Here is a 12186-nt window from a genome sequence, read left to right as displayed (position 1 = left end):
CAACTACTACCCCGGCAGCGCCGCTGCCCATCAATACCATGGCATCCCTTCCCGGTCCCCGCCTTTCCGTCCCGCCTCGTTTTGGTGGAGATCCCAGTCAGGCACGGGGCTTCATTAACCAGTGCACCCTGCACTTCGAACTTTTGGCACACCAGTTTTCCACCGACCGAGCCAAAGTGGCCTTCATCATGTCCCATCTCACTGGGGAGGCGTTGGCTTGGCTAAATCCTCTATGGGAGAGAGGAGACCCCCTGGTGTCCAACCTGCCAGCCTTTCTCACGGCTTTCCGGAAAGTCTTCGACGAACCAGGACGAAAGACCTCTTCCGCCTCATCTCTGCTACGCTTCCGTCAAGGGAGTCTCACCGGGGGCCAATATGCCATACGGTTCCGTACCCTTGCTTCGGAGCTTGCCTGGGATAACGACGCCCTGGTGTCCGTCTTCTGGGAGGGTCTATCCGGCCGGATTAAAGATGAACTTGCCGGTCGGGACATTCCTACCACTCTCAACGACTTAATAACACTTGCCACCCGGATTGACATCCGATTCCAGAAGCGTACCAAAGAGGTCACCCGTGAGAGGAGGATTCCTCGCCTTGCTCCTACCTTCCAGAATCCCGTCACTTCCTCTGTTACTCCCCAGGCGCACTCTCCTGAGCCAATGCAGGTCGACCAGACCAAGATGGTCAAAACCCGTCAAGAGTCACGCCGTGCCGAGGGGAGCTGCTTCTACTGTGGCAGTAAGGAGCACCGGATCCGTTCCTGCCCGGAGAGGTCGGGAAACGCCTGTGTCTAGGATCGCTCAGAGAGGTTGTCCTAGACAAGAATAAACCCTCTCCATCTCTGATGCTGTCGGTCTCTATCATCTGCGGGGAGAACCGTTACTTTGAACTAGCTCAACTTGATTCTGGAGCTGCCGGAAATCTCATTTCCCAGTCCCTGATAGAGAAATACCGCATTCCCACCAAACCTCTGGCCGAACCCTTATCTGTCGCCTCCGTGGACGGGGGTCTCTTACCGCATCCCAATCAACTTATCACCGAACCCATAACTCTGCAGGTGGGAATGCTGCACTCTGAGAGCATCTTCTTCCATGTTCTACCTGGACTCTCTCATGCTCTTTTGCTTGGCCTACCTTGGCTCCAGAGACATGCACCCGTGCTTGATTGGCAGACCGGAGAAGTCCTTCGCTGGGGACAGGACTGCCATAAGACTTGTTTAGTTCCCGTTCGTCCTGCCCGTCCTTCTCCTCCCCCAGCCAATCTACCCGGCCTGCCAGTACTCTATTGGTCTTATGCTGATGTCTTTAATAAAAAGGAAGCAGAGACATTACCTCCTCATAGACCATACGATTGCCCTATCGACTTGGTACCTGGCGCTACTCCGCCCCGAGGGCGTATCTACCCTTTGTCCGCTGCTGAGACCCGGTCCATGTCTGAATATATCGAGGAGAACCTGGCTCGGGGATTTATCCGAAAATCTACCTCCCCGGCGGGAGCAGGCTTCTTCTTCGTTAAAAAGAATGACGGCTCACTCCGTCCCTGCATAGACTATAGAGGCCTTAACCAGATCACGGTGAAGAATAAATACCCCCTTCCGCTCATTCCTGAATTATTTGACCGTCTGAGGGGTGCTCGAATCTTCACCAAGCTGGATCTCCGTGGGGCCTATAACCTGGTTCGTATCCGTCAGGGGGATGAATGGAAGAAGGCATTCAACACCCGAGATGGCCACTATGAATACCTCGTAATGCCCTTCGGTCTCTGTAATGCTCTTTCAAGAGTTGGTCAATGATATCTTCCGTGATCTTCTCTACTCCTGCGTGGTGGTATACCTGGACGACATCTTGGTCTTCTCTCCGGATCTCCCTACACACCGGAGGGACGTTCGTCAGGTCCTGCTCAGGCTCAGGCAAAACCACCTCCTCGCAAAATTTGAGAAGTGCCTCTTTGAGTAGACCTCACCTCTATTTCTGGGCTACATCATCTCTCAGACCGGTCTACGAATGGATCCTGAGAAACTTTCTGCCATCCAGAAGTGGCCCCGACCGGAGGGGTTGAAGGCTATCCAGTGGTTCCTGGGCTTCGCCAACTACTACCGCCTCTTCTTTCCGCACTTCTCTTCCCGGACTGCCCCTATCTCTGCGCTCACCCGTAAGGGCGCTAATCCCAAAGAATGGCCGCCCGAGGCAGAGTAGGCCTTCCTGTCCTTGAAACAAGCTTTCTCCTTCGCTCCTGTGCTGCACCGTCCGGACAGCAACAAACAATTCTTCTTAGAAGTAGACGCTTTCTCCTCTGGAGCCAGAGCGGTGCTCACCCAAAAGTCGTCATCCGGAAGAATGGTAACCTGCGGCTTCTTCTCCAAACTCTTCTCCTCATCTGAGCGCAATTATTCTATAGGAGACCGAGAATTGTTAGCCATTAAGTTGGCACTGGAGGAGTGGCGTTACCTGCTCGAGGGGGCTCTTCACCCGGTAATTATCTACACGGATCACAAAAATTTGGCTTATCTCCAGAGTGCCCAAAGACTTAACCCGCGCCAAGCCCGGTGGTCCTTGTTCTTCGCCCGCTTTGATTTCATTCTTCATTTTCGCCCGGCAGACAAAAATATCAAAGCTGATGCCTTGTCTCGATCCTTTTTGTTCTCCGATCTAGAGGAGGAGCCAAAGCACATCATCGACCCCGCCAAGTTAATGCTGGTGGCTCCCGTGGATCTAAATCGTCTTCCACCCGGTAAGACGTTCGTAACAGTACCTGATCGTGAGAAAGTCCTACATTGGGGACATTCGTCTAAGCTAGCTGGCCATGCTGGCCAGAAAAAGACCCTCCTGCTTATTACCCGGCATTACTGGTGGCCTACCCTGCACAAGGACGTAATAGACTTTGTCTCAGCCTGTGCGTCCTGCGCCCGCAACAAGGTTCCTAGACATCTGCCAGCCAGCCGCCTTCTGCCTCTTCCCATACCTGCTGCCCCGTGGCAGCATATAGCCATGGACTTTATAACGGATCTCCCTGTCTCTGCTGGTTGTACGGTCATTTGGGTGGTCGCTGACCGCTTCTCTAAGATGGCTCACTTCATTCCCCTGCCGGGTCTTCCGTCTGCATCTGAATTGGCTAAAGACTTTATCCATCATATTTTCCGTCTTCATGGTCTCCCTCTCCACATCGTATCCGACCGAGGAGTTCAGTTCACCTCTCGCTTCTGGAGAGCCATGTGTAAACTGCTGAGGGTCACCTTGGACTTCTCCTCTGCTTATCACCCACAGTCCAATGGTCAAGTAGAGCGAATCAACCAAATTCTAACCTGTTACCTCCGGCACTTTATTAATGCCCACCATTCCGACTGGGTGGATCTTTTACCGTGGGCCGAATTTTCCTATCATAATCACGAGAGCGAGTCTTCCTCCAAATCCCCGTTTTTTATTGTCTACGGTCAACATTCTCGGATCCCGTTTCCCGTCTCCGCCTCGGTGGATAATCCGGCCGCGGAATCTCTTGTTAGCGAATTCTCCTCCATTTGGGAAAGTACCAGATCCGCACTTCTTCTGTCCTCCGAGCGGATGAAGAAACAGGCTGACAAAAGACGTCTGGATCCGCCCCAATTCCGTCCTGGAGATAAAGTCTGGCTCTCGTCCAAATATGTCCGGCTCAAGATTCCTTCCTACAAGTTAGGGCCTCGGTTCATCGGCCCACTGGAAGTTATCAAACAAATCAACCCGGTGGCCTATAAATTGAAACTCCCGGCCAACTTGCGGATCCCTAACTCCTTCCATGTATCTCTCCTCAAACCTGTGGTACTTAACTCTTTTTCCAAGTCTACAGGTACGCCTCCTGCTCCGGTTTCCGCTGAAGACGAGTTTGAGGTAGTGAACATTCTGACCACCAAAAGGGTAAGAGGAAAGACCTTTTTTCTAGTGGATTGGAAGGGGTTTGGTCCTGAGGAGAGAACGTGGGAACCCCGGGAGGACATCCTTGCCCCGCTCATCCTTGATAAATTTCTCTCCGTCCTAAAAAAAGGGGGGCCTAAAAGGGGGGGTACTGTAGCGTCGGCGTCCCTGCCTCCTGTTAGGCAGAGACGCCGTTCCCCTCACCTCCCTGCTCCGTCCTCGGCGTCCTCTTCCCGCGCTGCTGGCAGCGCTCGCTGCTTCCCGAGCACTGTGCTTAGGGCGCGCGCACGCTCCCTCTCTCTTAAAGGGGCCGTGCGCGCCGTCCTAAGGAGTCCCCGGCCTATTGCCGGTGGAGCTCCCATATATAAGGCACCTCCCCCAAAATGGAGGTGCCCGAGCAAAGTTGTTGCAAAGCCTTTCACCTCTGCTTCAGCCCTCAGGTCCCCTTGCCAGTCTGTTTTCCAGCTCTGTCTACTTGCTTGCATTCCCTGCGGTCCGACAGTCTGTCTACCAGCATCCGCCAATCTGTCTATGGACCAGTCCGCCTGCGGATCAGGAAGCACCTGCCTGATACCTGCCTGATACCTGCCTGAGACCACCTGCCAGCCAGCCGAGAGACTCTTACCCGCTCACCTGGGAGCGCTCACCTGCTACCCGCCAGCTAGCCTACCTGGAGGCTCTGCCGTCACTTGCCGTGACCACCTGCCAGCCAGCCGAGAGACTCTTACCCGCTCACCTGGGAGCGCTCACCTGCTACCCGCCTGCTAGCCTACCCTGGAGGCTTTGCCGTCACTTGCCGTGACCACTTGCCTGTCTAGAGACACTTACCCTGCTGTCACTTGCCGTGACCACCCGCCTGTCAAGAGACTTTCCCCGTCACTTGCAGTGACCACCTGCCCTTCTACCCAGAGACTGTTCCTGTCACTTGCCGTGTCTACCTGCCCGCCTTCCCTGGGAGCCACCCGCTTCCTTACAAGGACTGCCCCTTTGTATAGTAGCTCAGAGGTTCCACCTCCCAGACCCGTTACATGTACCACGAGCAATCCTGGTATATGACCTCGGACCTCCTGACTACCCTGTCTCATGGCTTGTCCATGATTAGTGACTCAGCGTCACAATCAATAAAAATATGTTGAATAAATTGTATATTCAATATGTGTAGTTTTATTTGTCTTAGGGCAGGTGCAGACGAGGTTATTTTCTCTCCGAGTGCAAAATGGTACGGATCGCACCCGGACCAATGTTATGCTATGGGGGCCGTGCACATGTCCGATTTTTTTCTCGGACAGTGTCTGTTGGAGGAAAAAAATTGCAGAATGCCAGAGTTTGATCACATATTCAAATCACAATCGGCCATTTAAGTCAATAAGTCCGTGACATCTGAGTGCAATCCGATTTCCGCACACTCAGAATGGAGAATTTTTTTTCTACATCTTCTCCTCCTCAAAGAGAATCGGATCGCACTATGCTGACACTTTGATCAAACTCTGATCAGAGTGTCACTTGTATATTCGACTCAAATCTCGAAGAAGCTTCTTTTGAGACCACGTGGGAAATGCTATGAAGAGGTCTTCATGAGGGAACATCACACCAATCCTACTCCCGGGATTACGATGTGGGGTAGCATAATGTACGGTAGCTGGACCTCTTCATTCTAGGTACACTAACAACTCAGCGTCATATTGATTTGGTCATGGAACCAGAGGTAAAGCCATTTCTCCAAAGTGTCTCAGCAGAGGGGTGAAAAGGCAGGGAATGGTAGAGGGAGCAGGCGATAAATAAGTAGGAAAGCACGTTAAGAGGAAATAATTGCACGATTGAAGCTGTGATGATATATGAGCTAAGAAAACAGCAGAACCTTGGATGCACACAGACTATCCAGCCTTCAGTTAGGTCTAGAAATATTTGGACAGTGGCACAAGTTTTGGCATTTTAGCTGTTTAAAATACAGTTATATAATGAATATGGGCTTAAAGTGCAGACTCTCTGCTTTAATTTGAGGGTATTCACATCCTAATTGTAGTAAGAGTGTAGAAATTACAATTCTTTAAAGGGAATCTGTCACCACTTTGGAGATATCAGACCTCTACTATGGCCATATAGGTTATAGAAAAGTAAATCTATACATGCCTGTATGGCCCATAGTAGAGATTTGATTGCAGGGAAAAGTGCTTTAATCAATTCTATTTTGTTCAGGTTTGCTTATTATTCCCCCAAATCCCAGCCTATATGCTTAATTATCATATTCCCCCCCTCCCCTGCACGTTACAGGGCCATGTGATGTGCACTGCGCTCGTGCTCCCTGACTGCCCGGGCATGCGCAAAGCGCCGCTCACATAGAGCGCGCTTTGGTTTATCCCAGCCCCGTCTGCCTGTGCACTGCGCCGCTGGTTTCTATTGCGCAGACATCGAGGAGTTACTGTCACTTCTCGGTGCCGACACAATAGAACCCTGCAGCGCAGTGCACAGGCAGACAGGACCGGGATGAAGCAAAGCTCGCTCTATGTGAGCAGCGCTTTGCGCATGCCCAGGAAGTCAGGGAGCACAGTGGACGTCACAGGGCCCTGTGACGTGCAGGGGAGGGGGGGGAATATGGTAATTAATCACATAGGCAGGGATTTAGAGGAATAATAAACAGTTAGGCGGGAATTGCTTGGCGTCCTGGGGACGCCAAGCCTGTGGAAAACAGAGTTTATAAAAACACTTTTCTCTGTATGGGCCATACAGGTATGTATAGTGTTACACGCACGACGCTAGGCTTCAGATAGGGGCGAAACAGGTTACAATGAATTCTTTGGAATCCTGGGGGAACCGTTACTCAGGGCGACCATAGACCATGTGCTGCAGCTTCTCTCAGGCACACAGGGATATTGACCCTCAGGCACAGACACATAGGTTGTTTCACTTGCTGACCATACACACTTGACAAGAGTCCTCATAAACGGTAGAACAGTAGCCTTTAATAAAAGCCGCACGGCCAGTGCAAGTTAAATCTTATGAGCAACAGGCTCCAGTGACAAACAGTACAGTTTCCTTAGCAGCACAGCAGTTGACAGTCTTCCCAGTAGTACAGGACAACACAGTTCTAATGCAAAGGCACATTAATGAACACAGCATTCTTTACAGTACAGTGAGATGGAGGGGGGGGGGGGTTGCTGTGGGAGATGATCCCTGTGACACCATTTCTTCCAGTCATTATCTTTCTACCTGACAATACTCTGTACTGTTAGGCTATGTGCCCACGTTGTGGAAATGAAGCATATTTTTTACGCTTCTCCCTGGCGGGAAAATCGCATGCGGATTTTACATGCGGTTTTCCAGCCAGGTAGAAGCGTATGTGAGGCGTCTTTGCAGCGTCTTTGCATGCATTTCCGCATGCAGGTTATCAAGCACTTTTCCAAAAAGTGCTTGACAACTTGTTCACACTATATAAATCCATGCAACCGGCATGGATTTATATAGTGTGACCAAGTAATAGCTAAAAAAAAAGAATCAGAATGGTATAAAATAAAAAAATAAAGTTTATACTCACCTACCGATGCATTCTCTGCCCCGTCCGGAGTCTTGAGCGCTCACGCTGTTGTGTGCAGGACCTTCAGTGACGTCATTGAGTCATGTGATGGGTCACATGACTCAATGACGTGACGTAGCAGGTCCTTCACACACCTCGTGACGGCGGGAAAACACCTTGAAGACATCAGAAGATAAGTATAAACTTTATTTTATTCTTTTTTTTACAGATTCTTTGGTACCCAGGTCTGGAGGAGAGTCTCCTCTCCTCCAGACTTGGGTACCATCCGCATGCGGAAACGCAAAATTAATGAACATGCTGCGGATTTTTGACCGCAGCATATACGCTGCGGAAAAATCCGCAGCATGGGCATTGACATTGTGGAATGCCATTGGGGACCATGGGGTGCGGATATACATGCGTTTTACAAGCGTTTACGCTGCGGAAATTCCGCAGCATATACGCTTGTAATACGCAACGTGGGCACACAGCCTTAGTTCAGGAACTAACCTGGGGCTCTGCTAAAACACTCCCCTTCTCCTGTGACTGTGTTAACCCCTCTAATTGCTGGATGCTTATGGAGCACAACACTTCCTGTCTCATGTGCTTGTGTTACTTCTAATAGTTGCCGAGTGCTTTTAAAGCAACAGCACTACTTCTACATGTCACACTCTTCCCTCCTTTTTGAATGTTGTCTTTAACATTCATCTTAATTGGTCAATCTGACCAATTCTGAGACAGTGGTGAAAGTCGGATAACTTTATATACAAATAGGCATTTATGAAATTGGTATAACGTTCATAAACATTGATAACAACCTAATCTTACGACCTTTTTCTTGTAGGATGCCTGTAAGAAATCAACAATTAACACAATTAAAACAATCAGCATCTCTTCAGCTGGAGCTTTTCGTACGTCTTCAACCAGCTCTCTCTCTGTGCCTTAACAGTTCTTTGTTTCTACAAAGTCTTTTAAGGAAAATCAAAGCATGAAAACAAGTCTTTCCACCAGGCAACATCTTCCATACTGCCTCTCGGTGTTGAATAGCACTCAAGTGGGCTTACCTGGTCCGCAGGCAGAGATACCTGTTTCCAGTCGACAGTCCTTGTCACTTGATTCGATTCACCAAGTGTCTCATACGTCAGCATCACGGGCCTCCTCACTTCTCGAGTTGACATTCTCCTAGTGGGTTGTTCCTCAGAGACCACGGGTTCTTCGGTCACAGAAGTTTCTTCCGCTGCACTAATTTCCCGTGCAGGGGCCCGGTGTTCGATCATCAGATCTGAATTGGACTTCATCTGTACTCCTTGGTACGAACTCTGGAGCCTCAGGACTTAGTTCATTCTCCTGAGGATGGTACATCCCTCTCCTTGCTGGTCCGAGAAATACAATGGTGTGTTCTTCTCCATCGGAACTTTCAAGGTCACTATCTACCTCCAGAGCTTCAGTCAGTGGTGGTCCCTTAGTCGATCTCGGACGATGTCGGTCTACTTCTGGGAAGTCTTGTTGTGGTGGGAGATAATCACAGGGTAGTAATAAATTCCAATGGACTATTCTGGTTTTCTTGTCTCCCGTTTCCAATCGGATTTCATACACTGGGCTGTCTTCAGCTTTCCTCCTTACGACCACATACACCTTGTCTTCCCAGTACGAACAAAGTTTTCCTGGACCGCCTTTCTCATGTACGTTCTTGACTGGCACCCGGGTTCCCAGTGCCAATTCTGCTCCATAACATTTTCGATCATAGTACATCTTACTCTTGCTCTGTCCTTGCGTAACCACTTTGGACACTATGTTGTGTGCCTCTGCCATCCATTCCTTTCATTTCCGAACGTATTCCGGATACATTCTGTAAGTCTCTGACACCGGAGTATCGAACATGATGTCAATTGGCAGTCTGGACGATCGTCCATACAATAGGAAAAAGGGTGAGTAACCCGTTGCATCGCTCTTTGTACAGTTATAGGCATGTACCACTTTTGACAGAGAACTATTCCAGTCTTTCTTCTCATCAGCTGTTAAAGTGCTCAACATCGACAATAATGTCCAGTTAAAATGTTCCACTTGTCCATTACCCTCTGGGTGATAGGACGTTGTGTGGAATCTCTGAATTCTACAGTACTTTCCTAGCTTGGCAAAGAGCTGGTTCTCAAATTCTCTTCCTTGGTCATGGTGTAACCTCGAAGGGAACCCAAACCTCAAAGCAAAATCATTGAAGATCTTCTCTGCTGCTGTTCGACCCGATTTATTGATGGTGGCATATGCTTGAGCAAATTGAGTGAAATGGTCCATCACCACCAAGATGTATTCGTAACCACCCTTGCACGTCTCGAGATGTAGAAAGTCTATTGAGACCATCTCAAACAGATACGTAGTTTGGATGTTGCCCATAGGTGCCCGGGTTGATGTGTTGGGACGTTTATCTTTCAGACACCCACACTCCCTGGTCACGTACCTCTCAATATCTCTCTGCATATACGGCCAGAAGAAACGTTCACAGATCAAATTTGTTGTCCTTTCCACTCCCAGGTGTCCCATGTTCTCATGGAGTTCTTTGAAGACCAACCTACGGAATACTCTGGGTAGTACCAACTACCGGTTTTGTACTCATTTACGATACAGGATACCGTCTTCACTGAGGTAGAGCTTTGTCCGTTCTTTAATTAAAACAGATATTGCTGGCGACTCATTGTCTCTCTCCCGTTTACTTGGAAACCGATTTTGGTCCACATAAAGTAGTATTCTACCAATTATCTGATCTTCCCGTTATGCTCTATGGATTTTCCCTTTTGGTAGTTGTTGAATAGACCAGGGGTGATCTTGTTCTCTCGCTTTTATGGTGGTTTCCACTGTCAACGGACACCACAATGGTGTGTCTTCCTCCTGATAAGCTTGTACTGCTTGGGTAGTGCTCTCAATTGCTTCCAGACTGACTTCCTCCGAGCATTCTTGCATGAACTCCTCAGGCTGTAGTGGCATTCCTGACAATCTGTCAGCATCCACATTGCATTTTCCTGGCCTGTACTTGATGCTGAAATTGAAGTCAGTTAGTTCAGCGACCCATCTCTGACCCGCTGCATTCAGTTTGGAGGTAGTAAGGACATAGGTCAAAGGGTTTAGTGTATACCTCAAACTCTTTGCTGTAGTAAAGATAATCTCTAAATCGTTCACAGATAGCCCATTTCAATGCCAGGAACTCCAATTATCCGGAATGTAGATGGTAATTATTCTCGGCGTCAGTCAACGTACTAGAACCGTAACTGATGACTCTCATTTTTCCATCTTGATGCTGATACAGGGCAGCTCCCAGTCCAACTTGAGAAGCGTCACAATAAAGAACAAATGGTAAATTGAAATCAGGATATCCCAAGATGGGTGGTTTTACCAAGTAGTCTACTAGTTCTTCCAATACCTCCTGGTGGTCTGCTGTCCAGAGAATGGGCTGTTGGGACGAAACGGCATTGTTTCTTTTAAACCCGGTCCTACCTGCGTTCTTCTTTTTCTGCGTGGGTGTTGTTGTCTCTGTCTTTCCCCCCAAGAGGAGGCATAGTGAGGCGGCAATCCTGGAGAAGTTCCGAACGTAAGTACAATAGTAGGAGAGGAATCCTAATATCTACCTCAGCTCCCTGGCGGTAGAGAGCCGCTTGTCTTTTAAGGCCAGTACCGAAGGGATTTCTGCTGGGTCCATGGTATATCCTTCTCCAGACACAATTTTCCCTAGAAATCGGACTTGTCTTTTGAACAGTTCACACTTCTTTGGGGTCAACTTAACTCCTTGTTGTTGATACCGTTGTAATACTGTCCTCACGTGTTCAACATGCTCCTGGAAGGTTTTGCTGTGTACCACATTGTCATCCAAGTGCGGCTGGCAGATATCATCCCTCAATCCTTCTAAACATATCTTCATGCTCCTCTGGAATTCTGCTGGAGCTGAACTAAGCCCAAACGGTATGCGGATCCACTCATATAATCCACACGGTGCGATGAATGCTGTCAAGGGTCTACTGGACTATTCGACAAACCCCTGGTGGTATGCCTTACCCTGATCGAGGACAGAGAACGAGGTGCTTCCTGATAGGCTATCCAGCATATCTTGGATCTTTGGTATCGGGTGTCGATCAAGTACTGACTTTCGGTTTAGTTCCCAAGCCATTCACGTGATAAAAATGTGAATTTATACCTACCTGTATGCCTCATATTAGAGGTCTTGTTGCTGTGAAATGTCTTTTTATTCACACAAGTTTCAAGTGCACCTTCTGTAAAAAGTGAAGTGCACAGGCACGGTATTTGGTTGCTGCGACTACAAGTCACAGGGCACTGTGATGTGCAGGGGAGGGGGGAAGCATTATAATTCACACAGGAGGTGGGTATTTCTTCCAGGCCCCGGGACTGGAATGCATCAGAAACGTGTATGAATAAAAAGACATTTCACAGCAACAAGACTTCTAATATGAGGCATACAGGTAGGTATAGATTTACATTTCTATCACGTGAATGGCCATATTCAGGGGCGGACATGCAGCTGTTGCAACTGAACCGGGACCCGGCGGTACAGGGGAGCCCTTACATGGTGGCTAATACTGAGGGCAATCTGGCCAGTTTCTCGAAGTCTGAGGCTCTGGGGGGCCCGTGGCCAGATTCCCCTCATGATACACAGCGAGCAGGGAGTGATCCATGCAGCTTCACTGCCTATAGGAGGAAATGGCAGTGGAGATGCAGGGATCCGTACTCTGCTTCCTACCTGCCCGGCGATTTCTGTATTAAACAGATGCACGCAGCTTGAGGACGTCA

Source organism: Phyllobates terribilis, unplaced genomic scaffold, assembly GCF_046119375.1.
Source record: "Phyllobates terribilis strain yellow unplaced genomic scaffold, ASM4611937v1 Scaffold_4__5_contigs__length_816908805, whole genome shotgun sequence".
Taxonomy (NCBI): Eukaryota; Metazoa; Chordata; class Amphibia; order Anura; family Dendrobatidae; genus Phyllobates; species Phyllobates terribilis.
Note: the sequence above shows the minus strand (reverse complement) of the source record.